The sequence below is a fragment of the Ambystoma mexicanum genome, chromosome 3q (assembly GCF_040938575.1).
Source record: "Ambystoma mexicanum isolate Mex_15411 chromosome 3q, UKY_AmexF1_1, whole genome shotgun sequence".
In the NCBI taxonomy this organism is placed as follows: Eukaryota; Metazoa; Chordata; class Amphibia; order Caudata; family Ambystomatidae; genus Ambystoma; species Ambystoma mexicanum.
In genome coordinates this window covers 705,146,863-705,169,646 of record NC_090926.1, presented here as the reverse complement: position 1 = coordinate 705,169,646, position 22,784 = coordinate 705,146,863, and positions in this window count along the sequence as shown.

The following is a 22,784-nucleotide window of genomic DNA, read 5'->3' as shown; positions in this document are numbered from 1 at the left end:
GTAAGCAAAAAAGCAGAAGTAGTAGCAGAAAGAGTTCATAACCTAACTGATTATCTTTATGCAGAGAAATGATTGCTCTGTTTCAAAGCTGCTACTTACTGTATGTATGTGTATCAAATGATGTCAGTGAACCCTAAGGAAAGGAGTGTGAGTGCAATGTATACAAATGTGAGCATAGACAGGGAAGGTATAGTAATAAAAATAAAACTATGAGAAAGTGCTGATAACTCTAATGATTATCTTCATGCACAGAAAGGATTGCTCTCTTTCATGCCTGTGTCTTCCGCTATATATATGTTTCATATGATATGACTTGACCCTAAGTCTACAAATATAGTACCTTTTCAATTTTTACTTCCTGACTGTTACTGAAGAAAACTATGTGGCTTAGATATGTCAGTAAAGGAAAAAAAGGGAGAGCCAGCCATGTGATGCCATCAGTGATGTCATCAATGATATTTGTGATGTCATCTTTGATGTCCTGGGTGTTAGTGTTAGCAGTGCACGGTGGCGCGAGTTATGGTTGCTTATCTTACCATAACTGCCGAATTTCAGGGGTTTTTCGGTTTTACTTTGAACCATAACGTCCCTTTAACAAAGTTTTTTTACTGAATTTGATAGGTTTTTAGTAGCGCAAATTAATCATAACGTGCCTTTAACAAAGTTTTTTTACTGAATATATTTATTTAACATTTATAAAGCGCTCACACAGCCCACAGGCATTGAGGCGCTGTTACAGGAATTGTTTGTTTTTCTTAGTTGTGTAATTGTGTTGTTTTTTTTGTCTTAGTTACGTATTTATAACGCGCTTAAACTCCCAGAGGTTTCTAAGCGCAGACCCGGGGATCGAACCCGTTGTTGCTTCGTGTCGTCTTGCTTCCAAGACGCGCACGCTGCCGCTGAGCTATCCTCCCGGGACATATATATATATATATATATATATATATATATATATATATATATATATATATATATATATATATATATATATATATATATATATATATATATATATATATATATATATATATATATATATATATATATATATATATATATATATATATATATATATATATATATATATATATATATATATATATATATATATATATATATATATATATATATATATATATATATATATATACATTAACCTCCTTATATCTTCTTAAAGTACTTTCCATAGAATTTGATTTCACTTCGTATTGCACATACATGGGCCAATAAGCAGGCCTCAAAAACAAAATTAATTTGTGCACATGATAATCAACTCTAATGTTATTGTTATTGTTTGGGGTTGTTGTTTCTTTCTTCCTTACTTTAGTTTCCCTGTATGTGGCTCTAATTTGTATGCATTCTGGGTTTTTATATGTATTTTTTGTACTAACACAAGTATGTTGTAAGTTTGAGATTGTTAGCTATTTATTCCATGCTTAACATTACGTACAACTTTAATAAGGTAGCATTTATTATTTGACTATCGGAAGTTACCAGCTTAAAAATATTGTACTTTATTTGGTATATGCTGCAGCTATTACCTGTGGGCATGTATGATTAGCTTCCTGCATTAAAAACAACACTTGAATATACAATTTTCTTTAGATGGGAACATTCTTTAATACATTAAGTAGTTCATGATAGATCTCCCAATCACCCCTGACATCTTGTTACCAAGATTATAAACACTAGCCCTTGTAGGGACTGTTCATAAAAATTATTTCAATGTGTGATGTTATCAGTGATGTCATCAATTACATTTGTGCTGTCATCTTTCATGTACTGGATTTTTGTCTTAGCAGTGGGCGGTGGTGGCGCAAGTTATGGTTGCTTAGCTTACCATAACTGGTGAATTTCTGGGAGTTTTCGTTTTTACTTGTAACCATAAAGTTCCTTTAACAACGCGTTTTCTTTGAATTTCATGGGTTTTTATTAGTGCAACTTAACCATAATGTCCTTTTAACAAAATGTTTTCAGTGACTTTCATGGGTTTTTATCAGTGCAACCTAATTTGCTAATATCATATTCAGGGCTGGACTGCCCCACCGGGACACCGGGACATCCCCCTGTAGGCCTCTGTCTTGCAGGGCCTCTTTGGCACAGAAGCGCCACGATTATGATAATTAAAATTGTATTTTACACTTCAGCATGTTGGAGCTGGAGGATTGGCTCGAACCCCCAAACTTTCAGGTACAAGTCACAGCACTTATTGACTGTGCCACAGGGATTGCCTTGGAAATGGCTGTACAGAAATCCATATAATGTCAATGAGAGCAAACACTTGTTTTGAATTGACATGCCAAGATTCACAGACAAAACAGCACAAATGAGATCATATACAGTTTATGAAAAGGAGAAGTGCTGGAATTATGATGCTTCTCGACTATGGTAATTAAAATTGTAGTTAACACGTTCAAAATGTTGGAGATGGAGGTTTGTCTTGAACCCCCAACCTTTCAGGTCTAAGTCACAGCACTTATTGACTGTGCCACAGAGACTGCATTGAAAATGGCTGTACAGCAAGCTATATAATATGAATGAGAGCAAACGCTCTTGGGAGAGACGCTAACTTCACGTGTGGTGGGGCGGACAAAACGTATTTATGTGGCGGCATCTAACTTCTTTACGCATTTTAATGAGACTATTCTAGTGCAGCTTCAATGTTACAAGCAGTTAAATCTCTCCTTTAGGTCTAAAGCACCCACTTATGGACTGCTGTGAGAATGACTGGTCTCCTGTTTCCTCTCTACCCTTCCAATCACTCCCCTGGCAAGCAAGTACTAAACCCACATCGCAATTTCAATTGCTTAAAATATTTGGTATTTGAATGCAGGTACTAACAGTGAAATGCTGTACATTAGTAATTGCTGGGCCGGGCCCTTGTTAACGGCAAAACCCAGGTGCCGTTTAACATCTGTGTCCTTTTCTGTCCGGCAACTGCTCTGTAGGTCAGCCAGGTCAAGTCAACATAGCCCACAATTTCAGTGGGGGGAGGGAGTGCTGAAACCCAGTCAGCTCAATGGTGTTGCACCACTACTTGTGTTTAATGCCTTGATTAATTAATTAATTATTGGTAATCATCTTTCACCTATGCCTATTCTTCCTCATTCCAGTACTTGCGTATGAGGCACTATGCCTCATGCACAAGTACTGGGATACGGTAGAGGTACATGAAGGTAATGCCTGACTTAGCTACCTGTAATCTTCATTACTCCTAGTCCCACTCTGCCCCATCCCAGTACTTACCAGTGAGGCAAGGAGCCTCATACGTAAACACTGGGACAAGGAAGAGGGACATGCAGGTAATTCTGGGCCAATGAGCTGATTTTGGAGGTTGGGGTAGGGGATGGGAGGGAGAAAGGATGTGCGGGGCGTGGGGTTGTGCAATAAATCATAATGGTTGCCCATGTCCATGCTATGCAGGCATGATATGTGGCATTAGTGGCTAGAGAGGCATTTTGGTGCAGCCAGTCTAGTCATTCCTCAGTTTGGTATGACTTTTTTGTAACTGGGCATTTCTGATAGAGCAGTCCTGCTAAGTGTAATTCCTGGCTAGACTGACATTTGGGTTCTGCCACTCTAGCCGTTTCTTACTGCGGTACTGTATATTTTTCTGGGCATCTGTGATAAAATGATATGTTATGATATGATAAGTCATATATAACACACCTGTACACAAGCTTTTTTAGGCACGACAAGACAAGGGAAGGAAAACTGAGGGAGGACAAGACAAATGATCTTAGTAAGCCTTGTGTCATTCAGATCTTGCAAGTGTGAGAACGAGAAGTGCAAGGGGAAAGGGAGGGGGGAAGTGCAAGGGAGAGGGGAGGGGAAAACACGGCAGCAATGCTCTGAGTAAGTGCCGCCAGGGCAGCGTGTCTCTGGGTAGTGCAAGGAGAACAAGGGACTGTAGGGTTACAGTTACAGCCCCTAAATGCGTGGTAGGCCTGGAGGCAGTGCAAGGGTGACTGATCAAGAAAGAGCCTGGACTCAGTGAGACAGAGGGTAGCCAAGCAACCAGTTGGTACAGCGGACAGGTAGGTCAGCAGGGGAGGCAGAGAGAGAAAGCAGAGGAGAAGAGGAACGTTTTGAGCTGCTTCCAGAGCGTCAGGTGGTCCGGCTCAAGTTTGGGAGGGTCAGGGAGGCCATTTCAGAGGGAGGCACCTGCAGGGGAGAAGGATCTACCCCTCCCTCCACACTCTCTGTCTGGAGAAGCATCTAACCCTTAGGGCTTGAGAAGGAAGGTATTTTGGCAGATAGCGTTGGATGTAGTGCGTATTCCAGCCCCAGAAAGCCTTGTGGACAATGAAAAGGGTCTTGAACTTGATCCTTGCAGCCACCGAGAGCCAGTGGAGAGATTTCATGGCTGGAGAGATACAGTCCCTGGGCTTGAGGCCAACGATAAGTCTCGCAGTCCTGTTCTGGATTAGTTGCAGAGGGCGAAGAGTAGAGGAAGGCAGATTGAGAAAGTGGCTGTTGCAGTAGTCCACCCTAGAGAGAACCAGAGCTCTGGAGACAGTGAGCTTCTGGGGGAAAGTGAAAAATGTAAGAGTCCCATTGAGGAGGTGCAGCTGGTAGTGGGATTTCATGGCTACGTCCGAGATGTGAGGAGAGAGAGAGAGTGGAGTTGAAGATGACACCAGGAATGAGCGAGAGAGGAGAGGCTGAGGGGAGCCTGAAGGAAAGCTGAGTGTCATCCGCATAACACTGTAAATTAGAGGACAAGGTAGTGATTAGGTGGGTCAAAGGGGCCAAGTAGAGGTTGAAAAACCAGGGTGAGAGGATAAAGCCCTGGAGAACGCTACATGTAGAGAGAGGTGACAGAGTCAAAGGGACCAAGTTGGACCTGGGAGGGGCGGTCCAAGAGGAAGGAGGTCAGCCACTCCAGGGCCTGATCCATGATGCCCAGGTTCTCACAGAGTCAATTGATCAGGATGGCATGGTTGACCATGTCGAAAGCAGAGGAAAGTTCCAGGATAATGAGGACAGAAGGAATGCTGGAATCAAGGTTAGAGATCAGATCTTCACAGGTGATCAGGAGAGCAGTTTCAGTGCCTCTGGCAGCTCTTAAGCCAGACTGATGGTCATGGAGACAACCAACAGATTCAGTTTGGAGTGTAAGCTGGCAGTTGGCCAGCTTTTCCAAGAGTTTGGGAGAGGGGAAAGTTCCGGTGGCAAAAGTATGATTACAGAAATGGATCAAGGGTGTCAATGTGGTCCTTAATGGTTCTGGAGGAGCAGGCGAGCACCTGTTTCGCCGACACTTCCATAGGTGGGACTTGTCTAGAAACCTAGTCAGGTGTTAGAGAGAAAGAGCAGAAAGGAGGAGGAGAGGGAGAGATGGCCAAAGGGAGCCGAGAGAGGAAGAGGGAGAGGAAGAGGAGATAGTGGACAGGATGTCCTGAGTTTTAGCAGAGAAGCGAGAGGCCAAAGCTGTACAAAGGACCTGTTGAGGGAACAGGAGAGGTAGAAACCGCAACAGGATTGGCCAGTTCCTTGCAGATTTTAAAGAGTTTGGCTGTGTTGTTAGAGGCCGCAGAGACGCAGGCTTGAATGTGTGCTCTCTTCTTTATGAGTCTTATTACTTCGATTGGCATTTTGGTGCAACCAGTCTAGGCATGTCTTAATGTGGCCTGGCATGCTTTACTGTAATGTTATTATGTGTCTACACTGGTCTACATTGTGCAGCCAGCTGGGCATGTTTTCATTGTGGCATGGCATTTTTAAAAGCATTAATGTTCATGTACACTGTTGGTGACTTGCATGTATTGGATTGCTGTTACCCTACACAACAATACCAAACACTGTGGCTATTTAGCCAATTTTTCTCAGAAAGTGCGCTGTATATAGCATTAAAACACATATTTATATCTTTCTCCTAGTGCAGTGTGTGGTATACCCCTTCATCAACACGTTTGTGCGTATTGTGCAAGCGCGGTAATCTAGGCCGGCCCAGCGTGTGGCGCGACCCGTGATTTGTTGCCGAGTTGGGGGGGGCCCTCAGCATGGCTTGCAGGGGGGCCCCCAAACCATGTGTTACGCCACTGGTTGGGGAGGGGAGGTAATTGGTGGGCTGCAACGTGTTACTCCCTCTTTTATGTTGATGGTCGTCCCAGTTTTTCGTTTTGGAAATCTGGTCACCCTAATCCATCAGCAGACAGCAGAAGCAGGAGGCGACTCGAGGGAGGCTGTGGCTGAGGCTGAGGGCAGCAGCCAGACTGCCGACTGAAAGGTAAGAATTATTTTTGCGTGCTGAGTGCCCCACTCTCCCATTGTATCTTCTGCTGAGTGTAGTTGCGCACGAGGGGCAATGTAATGCCACTGCCTGCAGGCTTAACGGGGGGTCTATCCTCATATTAAGATATGGATGTAGTGTAACTTACTGAATGCCACGTTTCACTGAAGCACTGGCTAAAAAAGGGAAGAAAAAAAAAACTGAAATCTAAAAAACACTAATCCGAGTCAATACTTCACATAAGTGACTGGACGTTACATTTCGAACTCTGGACGAGTGTAATTAAGGTTGAGAGTTCAATGAAGCCCCCCGACGATGCCACTGATTGATACAAGGCTGGTATCACATGAAGAACACTTTAAACAAGACCTACTTTCCACATAGAGAAAAGTAATCAACCACACCCTTCACAAAAGAACCTACAACACAGGTACATGGAATACCCAGACCATTTACACTTAACACAAACCTAAGCACATGGGAAACATAAGTGTACAGCTGCTGTTATTCGTGGAGACATGTTAACGAGCTTGAAATATGCATAATATCTGCTTATCTTGCTTCAGCATCATTGTGGATACACCACCTCTATCCACAATGGCCAATTCACTGACACTGATTTGAATCAGGCCACCATTTGCTTGACTGGGGTATCACACCAGGTCAGATTGATCCTTGCATACATTCTTTGTTAAATGAATGGGTGCATTGCCATGTTATCCAATGTAAAATAATAGTTAAAACGTACTTGTAGGTTCATTTTTACTTGTTTGTGGTTTTCACTGATGTGCACATTTTGGCAGTGTTTTCATGACTTTCGTTTTTTGACATAATTTTATATTGTTTGTCGGGGTTTGGTAGACAATATCCGTGGCTCTAACTTGCAATCCACACAGCCACGTGTTGTAGTGGTGTCCTTGAGTTGTTAGAGTTATTGAAAGAGGTTCCGCAGTCCGCAGAGCACATTTTGAAATGGGGCAGAGGAGAGCCACAGCTGTCAGAAGGGAGTGTCAAAGTCAGCTCCTTGAAGGAGCACACGCCTGTTCATGCCAAGGTCGCAGTGGGGACGGCAGATAGACTCGGATTAGTATTTTGGGTAACACTGCTGAGTGACCATCACTTGCTAGTTCTTCTCTGGTACTTTTACCTCCTTCTTTCCTCTCCTCTCCAGGCTTACCTGCCCTCCTCTCTTCTGGATCCTTCCCATGCCCCCACAGTCTATTTTCTAGAGCCAACAGTAAAATGTACCAACTTGGTCCAGTGAAACTAGGGCACGTGGGTGGAACTGGCCATGAGGGTGTGGTGTCCGTGTATTCCTGAAGTCCGTGTATATCACCAGTCATATCATATGCACTTACTAAGTGTGTTTCCGAAATGCACATTTTGCAAATTATATGGGAGGAGTGTATTTCCACTGTGTGCATGGTGCAAATCACGGGAGGTGCGCTCCCTGCGTGTATATTTTGCAATTCATGCGTTGGCATCACATAACTGAGTAATGGATGGGCATTAGCATTACACAGTGTCCCAAAGTCTGTTTATTACGCAATGGGAATGATTCATCACAAAACGGTTTTTAATGGGTACAGGCCAAAATTCTTCTTGGCCCTTGAACATAGTATGTATGCAGTGGATGCACTTTACACATTTGGTTACGTTTCCTGTACCAATGACCTACTCAGTGTCCCTACATCTTTCTTTCCACAGTGTGATCTCTTTGACCAATCCTTGCACAGTGAGGATTGCATAATTGCACTTTAGTTTCCCTCCCATGCACTTTGCATTGCGTGCCCTGAGGCAGGCCTTTGTGCACATTGTCTGCCTGTTCTTTGCACACTGCCCTGTCACACAAACTTTGCCTGCTGTGTTTCAAATCCAGGGACCTGTCTAATGCACGTGCCCAGTGCCCTGCCTCTGCAGCACATCCACAAAGCCTGGTGGGAATTAATAGCACAGAAGCTCCCCCCAAACACCCTCAGGAGCTGGCTGGAGCACCAAGCCTAAATCACGTCATGTGTGTTTCATACCAGTTTCCTGCACGTTGTGCACTGTGGATTGTGGGCAAACAGGCGTGGCACTGTCCCTTGGCATGCCTGCCTCTAGGGAACAATGTGTTCACGCAGCTGTCCTGCTGTGTACATAGCACCTACTGCCATGCATACCCCACAACACAGAGTTATTAGTGGCCTGTGCACATGACTCCTACAAGCGTGCACACACAGCGTCACTAGGAACACCCCAGGACTCTGTTTACATCCCTTCATACCCAGACCCCATGCAAGCAGTCCCACACCTCTATGCATGTCTACTACCTCCCTTCACCCACAAGAGCACTTACATGTGTGCATAGCTCCTACATTCATACAGATCACTTGAGAGCTCTCTCTCATGCCTGTGAACATAGCACCTACCTCTATAAAGACACACGGCCATTGAGAGCGTTCTCAGGGGAGCACACATAGCGCTTACCTCCCTACTAACCCAGGGCTATTGAGAGTGCTCTCAGACGCCTACACATAGCCCCCATCACCCTGTACACATGTTACTGTTGTATGAGTGCTCTCAGGGGCCTGTACACACAGCCTCTACCTCTGTGCACACCCTGTGCTATTGATAGCACTCTCAGAAGCCTTTACACATAGCTCCTATCCCCTGCACACGTTAACCCATTGAGAGGACCCTCAGAATCATGTTCACATAGTTCCTATCTGTTTGCACACATTGGGGCACAGAAAGCATGTGGAGGGACAAGTGTACAGAGTTTTCATCTTCCCTCACAAAGCCAGTTAGAGTGAGAGCAAATAGCAGATCCAATGAAAATCTTCACAGAATGTGACTAGTGACTACCACACACCCTGGGGGCCTACATCTGCCAGAGCCCAGGGCTAGGCTTGGAGAGGGCATGGGGGACAACCGTGCCATGGTCAGGGGCCCCAAAAGCACTAAGCAGTTGGCATTGATTTCACGGTGCCCATTTTCCCTAACAGCCTCAGCTCGTATTTGCCTACCTGTGCTTTGGCCCAACAAAGGACCCAAGCTACGAGTCAGTTAACACAGAACCAGAGGAAGGTCCGGGGGAAGACAACACCAGACTCATTCATGGCCTGGGGATTGACCCTAGCCCTTTTAAAGTGCCTAGAAATACCCTTCAGTTGGCACCATCTTGGAAGCAGGGGAGGGCAGGTGTTCCTTCTTCCTGTTAATTTCAATCTCCTACTCTTAATAATAGCAGGTTTCCTAACACCCTTTTGGTGCGGGACCGGGTATCTCGTGGCATGTCTAATGCACAGTGTGTTGGGCACACGCGCTATGCTCGCTCGTTCAGCAAAATATTGGGCCACTTTGACAACATTTTCCAGGGCCTCTTTTGGTTCCCAGTCCGGCCCTGATCATATTTATAAAACAAGGATGTGCAACAGGCCACAACCCAGTGCGCTTTACTATGCCAAGGCAATAGATGAACCTCTGCTTACGCAAAGCAATGTGTGCCTGCCGCAGGTGCTTGGGTATTGGTGGACACCTGTGCCCACGGTGTGCAAATTGAGAAAATATACACATAAAGTTACACAGCCATTCCGCGCAAAGGCAATGTATTAATTGAACAAAAATGTGTGTTCAATTAAATACATGGCCTTTGCGCAGAATGGCTGTGTAACTTTTTGTGCATAATATCATACTTATCACAATATAGCAACATGTTCCTCCAATTTACAAAGTTTCAGCTTAAAACTCTGCCGTTCTCCACCGTCTAGCATCCTTTTTAACAGTTTTATACACTTTTTACAACTTTTTCCACTGTTTTTGTGTTTGCTGATGTTCGCAAACTTCTGACGTTATTGAGGACTATTTGAACTGAGTCACGTGACCATGCACTCTTGCGCGCTTCATGATGACGTGTCCACACTTCGCGAACGAGTCCCGCTTCCTGAAAAGTTGGAAACTGCATTTATCAGCTCATCTAGTAAATTTGAACTTCAAAATGTACCCTTGCTCAGCTTCTAAACCTTTTCTTACTCATTTTCCATTAACAATCTAGCACACAGCATATACTTGGAAGAATGTTAGGAACACTGCTATTTATTTATTTTAAAATTGCATCAGCTGTTGCCATCTCCCCTCCCCAAGAGCCACCACGACCACCAGCTAGAGGACCTACACAACGAAAGAAGTGCAATACTCCAAAAAATAATCAAATAGACCAGGGCGATGAGGTGGAAGAAGTGAATGAAGTGGAATAACTGCATACCTCTACCACCCAGAGAGATTCATGGGTGTGACAGTTGTTCACCACTTTTGGAAATCTACCAACTGCTCAAGCTACCAAAGTAAAATGCACTGAGTGCAACGTTGTACACAGTGGCAGACAACCTCGGCAGTACTGCTACGGGGCCACCTCCAAGTGCCACCACACAAAATCCAACCATTGCAATGCTCTCAGAAAGGCTGTTCCTTTCTTAGGAAATAGTAGGCTGTCTTCCTCTACCTCATGTTCCTCAACCAATGCTGAAACCACACAGCCAACTTCTGTGGGACACACAATCCCACCAGCTACCTTGCTAGCAATAAAAGAGTCTGTTGATCCATATCTTGCGAAAACAACAGTACTCTGTATATACTGCAACACACCACTCTGCAGGAGGGAGCACTTTTAAAGTGCTTTTGAAGCTGTAATCAAGGAGCATGAAAAACACTGCCCTCTACCTTAGCTCTAACAAATGCACAACATCTTCCCCTGTCCACCTATCCCGCCATACGTGTGGTTGGTGCACCTATCCACATTTCCCTCCCCACCTTACGTTCTGTCCTCTCCTGCAAAACAATAAAAACAGAATTAAAATTAAAAAAAATAAAACACATTAAAAAAGGTCTCTTTAGGAACCACCTTTCACAGTTAAACAAAAAAAAAACTAAAAAATAAGCTTAAAGACTCCATCTACTTCACATTTTTCAGTACAGTAGTTAGATTCAATGCGATTCTCCAACATTCCCATAAGCATGTTCTATTATGGTAATGGCAATAATGGTGAATTGTATACTAGCCCATGCCTTATTAGAAAACCTGGATTGCAGATGCACATCATCACACAAAACAGTCCTTCTACTCTTTTTACTGTTCTGTTTGTAACACTCCCTCATTGCCTGCTTTAAACCCTTCACACATATATCCAGCAATTACTTTAAAAAAAAAAAAACTCTGCATATAGCCTATCAACATATTAAGGGGGTAATTCATAGAATTCAGCGCACATGTGGCGCACGCGGCTGGCGCACAGTGTGCGCGTGCGAATCCCTGCGCCAGCCGCGTGCGCCAAAACCCATTTCCGCGCACAGCGTATTCATGGATTCCAGCTACCAAAACCAGCCGTGGCGCACAGTGGCGCAGCGACCTTGCAGCAGCGCCAGTAACGCCCCCAAGAACGCCTTCCGCGCAGGGAAAAGCCATCAAAATCCCCAATCCAGCGCAAAGGGCTGCGCTAACCCTGTACCAGCACGGCAAGCGGGCTACGTGTATTTCAGGGGTTCGCGTGAAGTTTCTCACGCGATCGGGCCTGGGGGAGTGGGCAACGTGTATTTCAGGGGTTCGCGTGAAGTTTCTCACGCGATCGGGCCTGGGGGAGCGGGCTACGTGTATTACAGGGGTGCGCGGGAAGTTCCACATGCGAATAGCCTGGGCGCGTGTATTTCAGGGGTGCACGGGAAGTTCCACACGCGAATAGCCTGGGCGCGTGTATTTCAGGGGTGCGCGGGAAGTTTTACACGCGAATAGCCTGGGCGCGTGTATTTCAGGGGTGCGCGGGAAGTTCCACACGCGAATAGCCTGGGCGCGTGTATTTCAGGGGTGCGCGGGAAGTTCCACACGCGAATAGCCTGGGCGCGTGTATTTCAGGGGTGCGCGGGAAGTTTTACACACGAATAGCCTGGGCGCGTGTATTTCAGGGGTGCGCGGGAAGTTCCACACGCGAATAGCCTGGGCGCGTGTATTTCAGGGGTGCGCGGGAAGTTTTACACGCGATTTCAGCAGGGTACGTGTATTTCAGGGGTGCGCAGGAAGTTCCACACGCGAATAGCCTGGGCGCGTGTATTTCAGGGGTGCGTGGGAAGTTTTACACGCGAATAGCCTGGGCGCGTGTATTTCAGGGGTGCGCGGGAAGTTCCACACGCGAATAGCCTGGGCGCGTGTCTTTCAGGGGTGCGCAGGAAGTTTTACACGCGATTTCAGCAGGGTACGTGTATTTCAGGGGTGCGCGGGAAGTTCCACACGCGAATAGCCTGGGCGCGTGTATTTCAGGGGTGCACGGGTAGTTTTACACGCGAATAGCCTGGGCGCGTGTATTTCAGGGGTGCGCGGGAAGTTTTACACGCAAATAGCCTGGGCGCGTGTATTTCAGGGGTGCGCGGGAAGTTTTACACGCGATTTCAGCAGGGTACGTGCATTTCAGGGGTGCCGGGGAGTCCTACATGTGATTTGACAGTGTGGGTCCTCACAGGTGTTCCCTGTACACCCTCCACGGCCCCTGCAGGCAGCCCACACCACAGGGGACTACCCTGCATCCCTGGTCATGTCCCGCAGGCAGCCCACCCAACATGGGCATGCCCCCCAGCAAAGGCACATGTCTCCTTGAACTAATGAACACCAACTCATGTCCCCCACCACCCCCACCCCCCAGCACTGTGGGGCACCTGCCAGCAGGCCCCCACCCATGTCCAACTCATGTCCCCCACCCCCCAGCACTGTGGGGCACCTGCCAGCAGGCCCCCACCCATGTCCAACTCATGTCCCCCACCACCCCCACCCCCCAGCACTGTGGGGCACCTGCCAGCAGGCCCCCACCCATGTCCAACTCATGTCCCCCACCACCCCCACCCCCCAGCACTGTGGGGCACCTGCCAGCAGGCCCCCACCCATGTCCAACTCATGTCCCCCACCACCCCACCCCCCAGCACTGTGGGGCACCTGCCAGCAGGCCCCCACCCATGTCCAACTCATGTCCCCCACCCCCCCACCCCCCAGCACTGTGGGGCACCTGCCAGCAGGCTTCCAACCATGTCCCATCCATGCCCCCCTGCACCTGGGTCCCAACAATCCCCAATCATGTCCGTAATGGCCATCCTCCCCTGCCAAAAGGCCCAACCAACTATCACATCCACCCACATATGAAAGGCAATTACATGTTACACACCCAATGTAAATAATGCAAATGAACACATGTCTGTCACACACAATGGCGCAAGTGAATGTTAAAACACCCAACATGACATGCATGAAAGTAATGAGATGATACGACACATTGAAGGATGAAAATAAAAATGTATTGAAAATCAACTAGAATGGAAATGAAATTAGAAAAACCACAAAGCAAAACAACAAAAAGAAGATGCATGTCCATGCAAAAAATCCAAAAAATCAAAAAATCCATAGAAGAACTATTTACAAGACAATCCCGGGTCCATGAGCCCAACCAAATGAAACCTAACTATGTCAACTAACTAAAAACTGAACTATATACAAAAAAGTGGCGCATTGTCCAAATGAAAAAAAAATAATTTAAAGGAAACCTACCACTAACTATATAACTATATACAATGGCAGCGGGCAAGTCCTGCGGCTCACTCTGTGATGTTGCCGGCCAGGGCATCATCGAACTCCATGTCGATGTCCTGGAGGCGGGACTCTGTCCTGGCCCCGAGGTCTCGCAGGGATAACCCCATGTTCACCCCAAACTCCCTGCGAGCTTCCTCGAGGCACTCAGCCCGCCTCAACGCCCGACGCATGGAGAACTCCGCCCTGACTATGGTGAGCCGCTCCTCTTCCGCCCGCTGCCGCTCCGCACCTATCCGCTGGACCAACTGCTCCCACACGGAAGACACTACCATCCCAGGGTTCTCCTGCCCTCCGGCCGATGCCTGCCCCTCTGACCTTGATGGCCCCGAGCCATGATGCCTCCCACGTCGAGCCTGCTGCTGCCTCCGACGCCACTGCCGCTGCCACTGACGCTGTCGTGCACGTGCCCTGCCCGATGATGCCGTCACATCCTCCATCTGCTGGGGTCCAGTTGATGTGTTGTCCACCCCTGCTGGACCTCTGACTCCCGACTGTGGCAGGGATGGGATCCCCACCGAGCTGGCTGCATTGGTCAGGGCAGGTCCACAGGGGGCCCTGGTGGCATCTGGGCCGGAAGACGGCAAGGAGAACGACTGGCGTATAGTCTCCACAGAGGAGGAGAGGGTCGCCAGATTGGCCGACACATGCAGGAAACCACCGAACATGGCCGATCCCAATTGGGCCACGTCGGCACGGTGCTCTTCGTGATGACGTGCGTGCTCCACCTGGGAAGCACGCACGGCATCACGAATCACAGCCGTGCGCATCGCGACCCCAATCAGGACCTTCTCCACACGGCCAGGGGTCCCCTCGTCCGCAGGTGGAGGGGAGTCAGATGACATGGACATCCCCTCTACCTGCGGACGGGCCTGGGACGGGGCATCCCTGCTGGTGCAAGGTGGTGCACCCACAGGTTCAGGGACAGCGACATGCACAGGCCCCTCCACAGTGACCTGTGCTGCCTCCTGCCCCTGCCCCTGGACTGCACCGCTTGCACCAGCAGGGATGCCCCCACCAGGCCCCATGTGCGCCTCAGTGGCGGCCTCCTCCTCCTCTGTGGAAACCACCAACCTGGATGGCTCCTCGCCGCCTACCGCCGTAGCAGGCCCCTGTGGGGGCTCACCCACCCCTTCCGCTGCAGCCGTGGGGGCATCCCCGCCGCCTTGCTCCACGGCGCCGTCTCCGCCCTCTCCTTCACTAGCCGCTGAGTAGAGGGAGACATAGAACACAAGCATCAGGGTACTGTACAATGGTCCCCTAGACAGGAAGCAATAGCAGATGAGTGCCACTGTCAAAGTACACTTCCATCATGTCACACCACAACACATGTGTCAGTCCAGGCAAAACACACACAGTGACAGTCATGGTGCGTGCCATGGACATTTCAATGCATGTCCAATGGACTCTCGAATCATACAATGTAATGGGACTCACATGCATCATGGGTCATGCCTATCACATGCACACACTTCACCTCAGTCACATCCATCTGGCCCCGTACACCCCAATCACAGTGCATACAAGGATGACTAGGCTGCATCAGTGAATCTGTACATTGTCACAGACATGTGTCATGCATCCATGGCACTCACAAGACACAGACACGCAGGTCAGGCACACAGACATGGATACCACATATGTATCTGGCATCAGCACCCATCCCTCGCCCCCACCCATGTCCAGGAACAGAGACTGCCATGCTCTCATGTGTGCAATCTGCACAGGGCTCCCCTTGTCGCATTCAAACACATGCAACAACCGTGCGGTTCACACATTACAGGTCGCACATGCATTCCCATGATGTCCCTGCACACATACATGCGTACATGGCCTATGTCACACATGCAGGCAAGTATCAGACAACCAGCACACTGCAACATGCCCTGTCTCACACAGCAATGCTTGGCCACTTACCGCTCAACTCCAGACGGGTCTCCCTCTCAAGGACCTGGGCGTGGAGCGCTGGGTGTGCGTGTTCCAGGACCCTCAACTGAATGGAACTCACGCCGGGCCTTCATGAGGGTCCTGGACCTCAAGTCCTCCCAGCGCTTCTTGACCTTCTGGATGGTGCGGGTTGCCACCCCCTCCACGTTGATGGCAACCACACAGTCGGCCCAGATCCTATCCCGTCCTTCCCTGTTGGCGCGGGACGATCCGAAGAGGGCATCATACTGCCCCAGGACTTGCTCCACCAGGACACCAACTTCGGTGACAGTGAAGCTGGTGCCCCTCTGCCCCTCTGGCCGGGGGTTGCCACTGGGGTCAGATGTGGATGTGCCCGACATGGCAACCCCAGGGGCAGGAGTGGGTGGGCAACTGGGTCCTGGGGCTGGGCTGTGGAGCGATGTTATTCGAGTCGGGAGTTTTCTGTACCAGCAGGGGTGGACACAGCAACTGGACCCCTGCAGATGGCTGATGTGCAGGCACCAAATGGCAGGGCACGGTGGCAGCAGGCAGGCAGGAAGGCAGCAGCAGATGGCACGTGGGAGGCTGCTCGGGGCACTGGGGGGCAGTGATTCGGCCTTCTGGGCAGGAGCGTGGTCTTCCGTGTGTTTTCGCGTGGCCAGCTTGATACGGAGTGATTTGGCACGTGAACAATCTGCACGTCAGCGTGTAATTCGAGGAAAGGCCCTTAGCGCGTAAGCGCGTCAGCACGCGTACGCGATTTCATTGGAACAAAGGCCCTTACAGCGTAAGCGCGTCTGTGACGTTTTGCGCACGGGCATTGCCCTGGCAGGGCTTGGAGATCCCGCGTGCCTTTATGTTCTTTACGTGCTTTTCGTGCGGTGCGTGTGTTTTCCATCCGTTGGGGTTCACACGCTATTACTTCACAGCGGGTGTTGGCTACGCGTTCTACTACACGCAAGGCAGACGGTGAGTGGTACCCCGCTCCCCCAGGCCCGATCGCATGAGAAAGTTCACGCGAACCCCTGAAATACACGTACCCAGCTCCCCCAGGTCCGATCGCGCGAGGAACTTCACGCGAACCCCTGAAATACACGTAGCCCGCTCCCCCAGGCCCGATCGCGTGAGAAAGTTCACGCGAACCCCTGAAATACACGTAGCCCGCTCCCCCAGGCCCGATCGCGTGAGGAACTTCACGTGAACCCCTGAAATACACGTACCCCGCTCCCCCAGGCCCGATCGCGTGAGGAACTTCACGCGAACCCCTGAAATACATGTACCCCGCTCCCCCAGGCCCGATCGCGTGAGGAACTTCACGCGAACCCCTGAAATACACGTAGCCCGCTCCCCCAGGCCAGATCGCGTGTGTGACTTCCCTCGAACCCCCGGAATACACGTATCCCGTTCATTCGCGTATCCCGTTCATTCGCGTGTGTAACTTCCCGCGCAACCCCGAAATACACGTGCCCCGCTCGCACAATTGCTGTATGTTGCCACTTTTGTAATGCGCAGGGACGCTACCACCTGCCTTCGTGTGGCGGACGTGTATTGGCTTGTGCGTGTCTTTCACTATCCGTGGCTTTGCCCTATTCGATTCCATGAATACGTGTGGTTCGGGTGCGTGTGGGCGTTCCGTCTGCTTCCCTGCAGTACATCCCCAGTTACACCCTTGTTTTCGCGAGTTGTTCCCCATTCCGCGCGTTACGCCCCGTGTTCCGCCCACTTTCTGGTGTATGCGCCGAGGTTGTGCGCTTTCACTGTGCGCATCGCGCACGTCTTTTGGGATGTTGCAGTGACGTGTGCGCCATGCACGGGTTTGACGCACGTCCCGTGGTAAACACGCGCAGGGACTTCCATGAATCGCACGCGTGCGCGTGCGCCTGTTTTTTTCCGCTTGCGCCTGCTTGCGCCTGCTTGCGCCTGCGTGGGCGAAGATTTTCGGCGCACGTTTGTTCCATGAATCGGCCCCTTAATGTCCAACTGCCACTTAACAATGTTATACAAATCGTTTTCATCTACATTTCCCATATTTATCCCAAAGAATTGTACATAGTGCTCATATAAATGCACATATGCATTGTGCAGTGACAGAAGTGCATACATTAAAGAGGCAGTACGGATGGACAAGTGCTCATAGGAGCCCAGGGGGGAAGTGTCAAGGGATGGTAAGGTGGGAGGCCACTAGCTAACTGCTGGGGCAGAGGAGTCCCAAAGGCGGGGTACGTCTTAACCATATCCTCCCTTTAATAACGTTTTTTCTGTCAATTGAATACGCTTTCATAAAAGAAAATGTTTCACAATGCTACATCACTGTCTATAAATTATTAATAATTCCTCTTTTAACATATATGAAGCAACTGTAAACCTCCTTTAACAAACATATTTTTTTGAAACGCATACTTATGTGAGTTGGTATCAGCAGGCCATACCCCAACAAATCAGAGTAGACATTTGTCCTTGCCGAATGCCTGAACCTCTGCCCACTGCAAAAAAGTTATATCACTATTTTTTGTACGTTTTGACAATTTCAATAAAGTAAAACACAGGACAGATTTCAAAAAGTATCCTTTCGGGTCCTTGCTGATGCTTCTTGCACAACTTTGCTGCAATCCCGTCCAGCACTCCTGCCTGCAGCTACGAGCAGACATGTTTCTCCCATTTAAACCTACAGCTTTGGACATGCTGCATACCGCGATAAGTATATCAGAGTAGGCATTCATCCTTGCTGAGGGCCAGGCCCATTGTCCATGCACCAAACCTATTTCAATATTTTGCGTACTTGCATTTCCACACTTTCCAAAAAATAAAACACAGGACACATTTGCAAAGACGTCCTTTCAGGTCCTTGCTGATGCTCCTCATGCAAGTTAGCCATTCTGCATGACCCAATAAGTAACCTCAGAGTAGGCGTACGTCCTTGCCGAGGGCCAGGCCCATTGTCCATGCACCAAACTTATATCACTATTTTTTGTGCTTACATTTGGACAGTTTGGAACATTTTAATACAAAACAGATTTGCAAAACCATGCTTTAAGGACCTTGCTGATGTCCCTAGCGCAGTGTTGTTGTCCTTCAGTACAGCACTTCTGTTGGCCATGCTGCATACCCCAATAATCAAATCACAGTACACAATCATCAAATAATTGCAGGGTGGTAGAATAGGTAGATCATTGCACTTCATCTAGTCCTTTAAACAGATTACCCTGCTGCTGGTGATGAGGTTCTTTTGTGAATATGCCCTTCCTTCTTCACGTGTAAGGTTTCGAATAGGAGAGTGAGACCTGCTCACCTCAGCACTGGATTATTCAATAAATAACTGTTGTCATAATGAAGCAGACTTCAAAACCATTCTTGATATTGTATCTATTGTTAGAAGTCAGCCGACACATAATTCCACTCTCTAGAGTCTCTCTCAAGACATGTGGATTGTGGGCCAGATGTTGCTGCGAGGTTGTGGAAATGAGTCGACATCCAATCACAATATCGTGTCCCACAATGATCACAACTAATGGTGGGTAATGATTTCAAGGGGTGGTCTGGTGACTTGGGCACCTGGTCCAGCGTGCCTGGTAATTATCTGCTGATTAGCATTGTCTTGGAATGTATGCAGCGATAGTAACAGCGATCTGTTGATGCAATCCTGTGCAGCACTTCGGGCTGTTACCACGGACAGAATTTTAGCCATGGGCAAAATGTATTGTTCCATTCAAACCTATGCTGATTTTAAAGAACTTCAACACATAGCCAGTCCCTGGTGGCCATGCCGACTTTAACCGAATTGCCAGTCCTTCATGGTCATGGCCAGTAGCCACATTATCTGAGTCATGGCCTTGGGCCTTTGAAACCCTTGTGTAAAGGCGTGTTATAAATGTCATATCACATCATATCATATAATGACCACAGTCCATGACTCGGACAATCTGGCCCTTGCCCTATTTTTTGTAACTACATTATGAGGCTTTACAAAAAAAAAAAACAGGGAAACATTTGCAAAAACATGCTTTCAGGTCCGTGCCAATGCTCCTAGCACATTTTTCCTGCAAATCCATCCATGCTTTATTTTCTGAAAAGTGTCAAAATGTATGTGCATAAAATAGTCATATAACTTTGCTCCCAGTTGCAGAAATCCATACACCCTTTGCAGAAAAATTCAAGGATGTGTCTACAATCTTTCTAAAATCTTTTGTGCACATTTGGCAAATGGCCACAAACCATCTAATCCCACCCTCTAATTTTGCCACCTCTTCACAAAATCCGACCAATCTTTGTAAAAGCATTCAAATCTGGGTGTTAACTCTTTTTGCAAACTTGTGTGCACCAAATCTATGAGCCCTTCAAATATTTTGGGACCCTCCGCTAATTTTGTTCCCTCTTGGCAAACAGTACCACACTTTGCAGAACCATTCAAGGTCAGATCTAGCATGATATGACAACATTTCATGCAGTTTCATTCAGTGGCGCCAAGGTTATAGGCCATCCAGAAACTGCATTTCACATCTGAGATGTTCTTGAACATTACAGGACTGTCCCAAACTGTTTTCGTACTTTGACCGTAGAAAACTACCTGTTTTTTTGGCTTTTTATGGCCATGTACCATTCCCACCCATCACCTCCCCAGAGATTTTTTCATTAGTTTGACAAGTGCTGTCTGAGAATCCAACTTGGCGGCATTTCCAAAAATATGACTCACCTTTCAGCATCTAATCAGCGGACAATCAGAGGCCTGTCCATGGCACGAAGAGGGGGAGTGCAATTATAATCTCGAAAACAGTTGGTCTAATTACGAAAATGTAAAAAAAATAATGTCAACATTTTTTTTCGAATGCTTTATTTTTTTATTTACATGTTTTTTTGGGTTCCGCAAGTAAAAAAAAGGGTTAAAAGAGAACAAATATTTCAAAAAAGGGGGCTTGGGGGAACCCCCCATTTCGAACAAAAAACAAAGAAAAAAAGACATTTGGAATTTATTTTTTTAGACATTGTGCCTCATCACGACTTGGGCGGTAAATGTGGCGGATTATCCGCCAGACCTAAATAGCGCTAACGCCAAGGCACCCGGTGGATGATCCACCAGATACGAGTCATCGTGCACGCGCCCCGGTCCCTGGCGTTAGCGCGATTAGCACAAACCCTTAAATCGGGCGCACCATGCGCTACCGACATTTCGCGCTTATAGCGCGTGGGAAACGCGTCACCGCCGGAACAGGAAATAAAGCGGCGGCCATCTTGGAAAACACAATCCGTCGGACATCACCGCTACTGGAAGCCATCCACGCAATCCAAGGCTGGAAAATTTGTCAACATTTTCTGCAACAGAAAGCTTGAGGTATTTGTGGAGGAGGCACTGACATACCATAATTAGCTGCAGCAGCGGAAAACCAGTGCCCATCGTAGAGGCCAAATATGGCGATCCGTCGCCCAAAGGGTCAGTGCTGTGGGGCGGGTGCCCCGGGATGGGGAGGACTGCCACAAGCGGCTGAATGGCCTACGCGTGCGAGTGCGAGGCATCCTGTACCAGCACAGGAGTGCAAGCAGGGCCACAGGAGGAGGGGCACCACCACCCCCACCCGACCTCACACCATGGGAGGCGAAATAAACGGGCCTGATCGACGTCGGAACCATCGAGGGCATTGGTGGAGCGGAGGTAGGGACTGGCATCAACCCAATGGCAGGTGAGTCCCATCCCCAAATACATGCATCTGAATGAGAGTGAAGACATGTGTCTGAGGCACTGCATACACCCGTAAGTGAGGCCCAAATCCCTAGAACGGTAGTGCTGCCTAGACGACCCTATACATGCAGTGCATGGATGACAGGGGCAGGGGATAGACTCCCATAGCCATAGGACAGCTACGTAGAGTGGTACTGTGCATCAACATAACCACAAAAGCCTGAGCTCAGTCCACCCCAATCACGCGTTCCCATGCAGTGTACCTCCATGCACATCCACAACAAGAACCACATGGTGACTGAAAAGAATGCAAGTTGAGTGCGTCATTGGTACTGTTTTCAATCACACTTGTTGGCATGACCTGCATCACACAAATGTATGTAGCATTGTACTCAAACCACCCCCTATGTACCCCACAGGCACACATCGATCCCAACAGCCCGGTGATGATGGGGATGAGGCCACACCGACAACGCGCCCACAACACCGTGCCTCCACTAGCACCAGCACCCCACAAAGCCGCTGCACCCAAGGGAGACAACCCAGGGGAACACCCACCTCACCCCAACGCAGCCCCGCCAGACAGCAGCGGTAGCCACATGGCCGCAGGGAGGCGACCGGCAGCTCACCCGAAGCCACCATCCACAGCCCCGATGCCGAGGGAGAGAGGTCTGAATTGGAGCCCGACGTGGGAGCAACACCTCCAGATGGGCATCATGCCACCGCACTACACTCTCACAGTAGTAGTGATGGAGAAGCGGTGTCAACACCCCAGGGAAGCCCAAGCCCAGGCAGACAGCAGGCAGGGACTCGCCATGTGCCTGTGCATCGCTGCAGCACACCGCAGCCAGATGTGGACACACCGTCCTATGGGAGGCCAGAGGACCAGCAATCTGAGCCAGGCAGCCCAGTCCAGGCTGGTGGCATTTCGCCATGCATCCCCCCCCCCCCCGACAGCACCCAATTCGCGGTCCACCACGTGACACAGCAGGGGAGCCCTTTGTCACTGGGGCAGCAGTCATGGGCCGACTGGACATCATCAAGGCCAAACAGGCCCGGGTTGAAGCCATGTCAAAGGTGCAGAGCAGGCACAAAAAGGCTGTCAGTCATTCCATCAGGCATGGGTGCAGATAGGTGGCGCGGGACAATGCGCGTACATGGCAAGTCGTACAACAATGCACCGCTGCCCTGACAGGCTTTGGGCAATGAGTCCGCGAGTTCACAGAGGTAGTGTCAGCACTTTCAGAACAGCAATGCGAGGCCAATAACCTCATCCGTCAGCACATGATGGCCAGCGCTTCTGTACCCTCTACTTCCACCACACCCACAGAGGGTTCACTAGACCCATCTCCGAGGCGCCGGTCCATGCG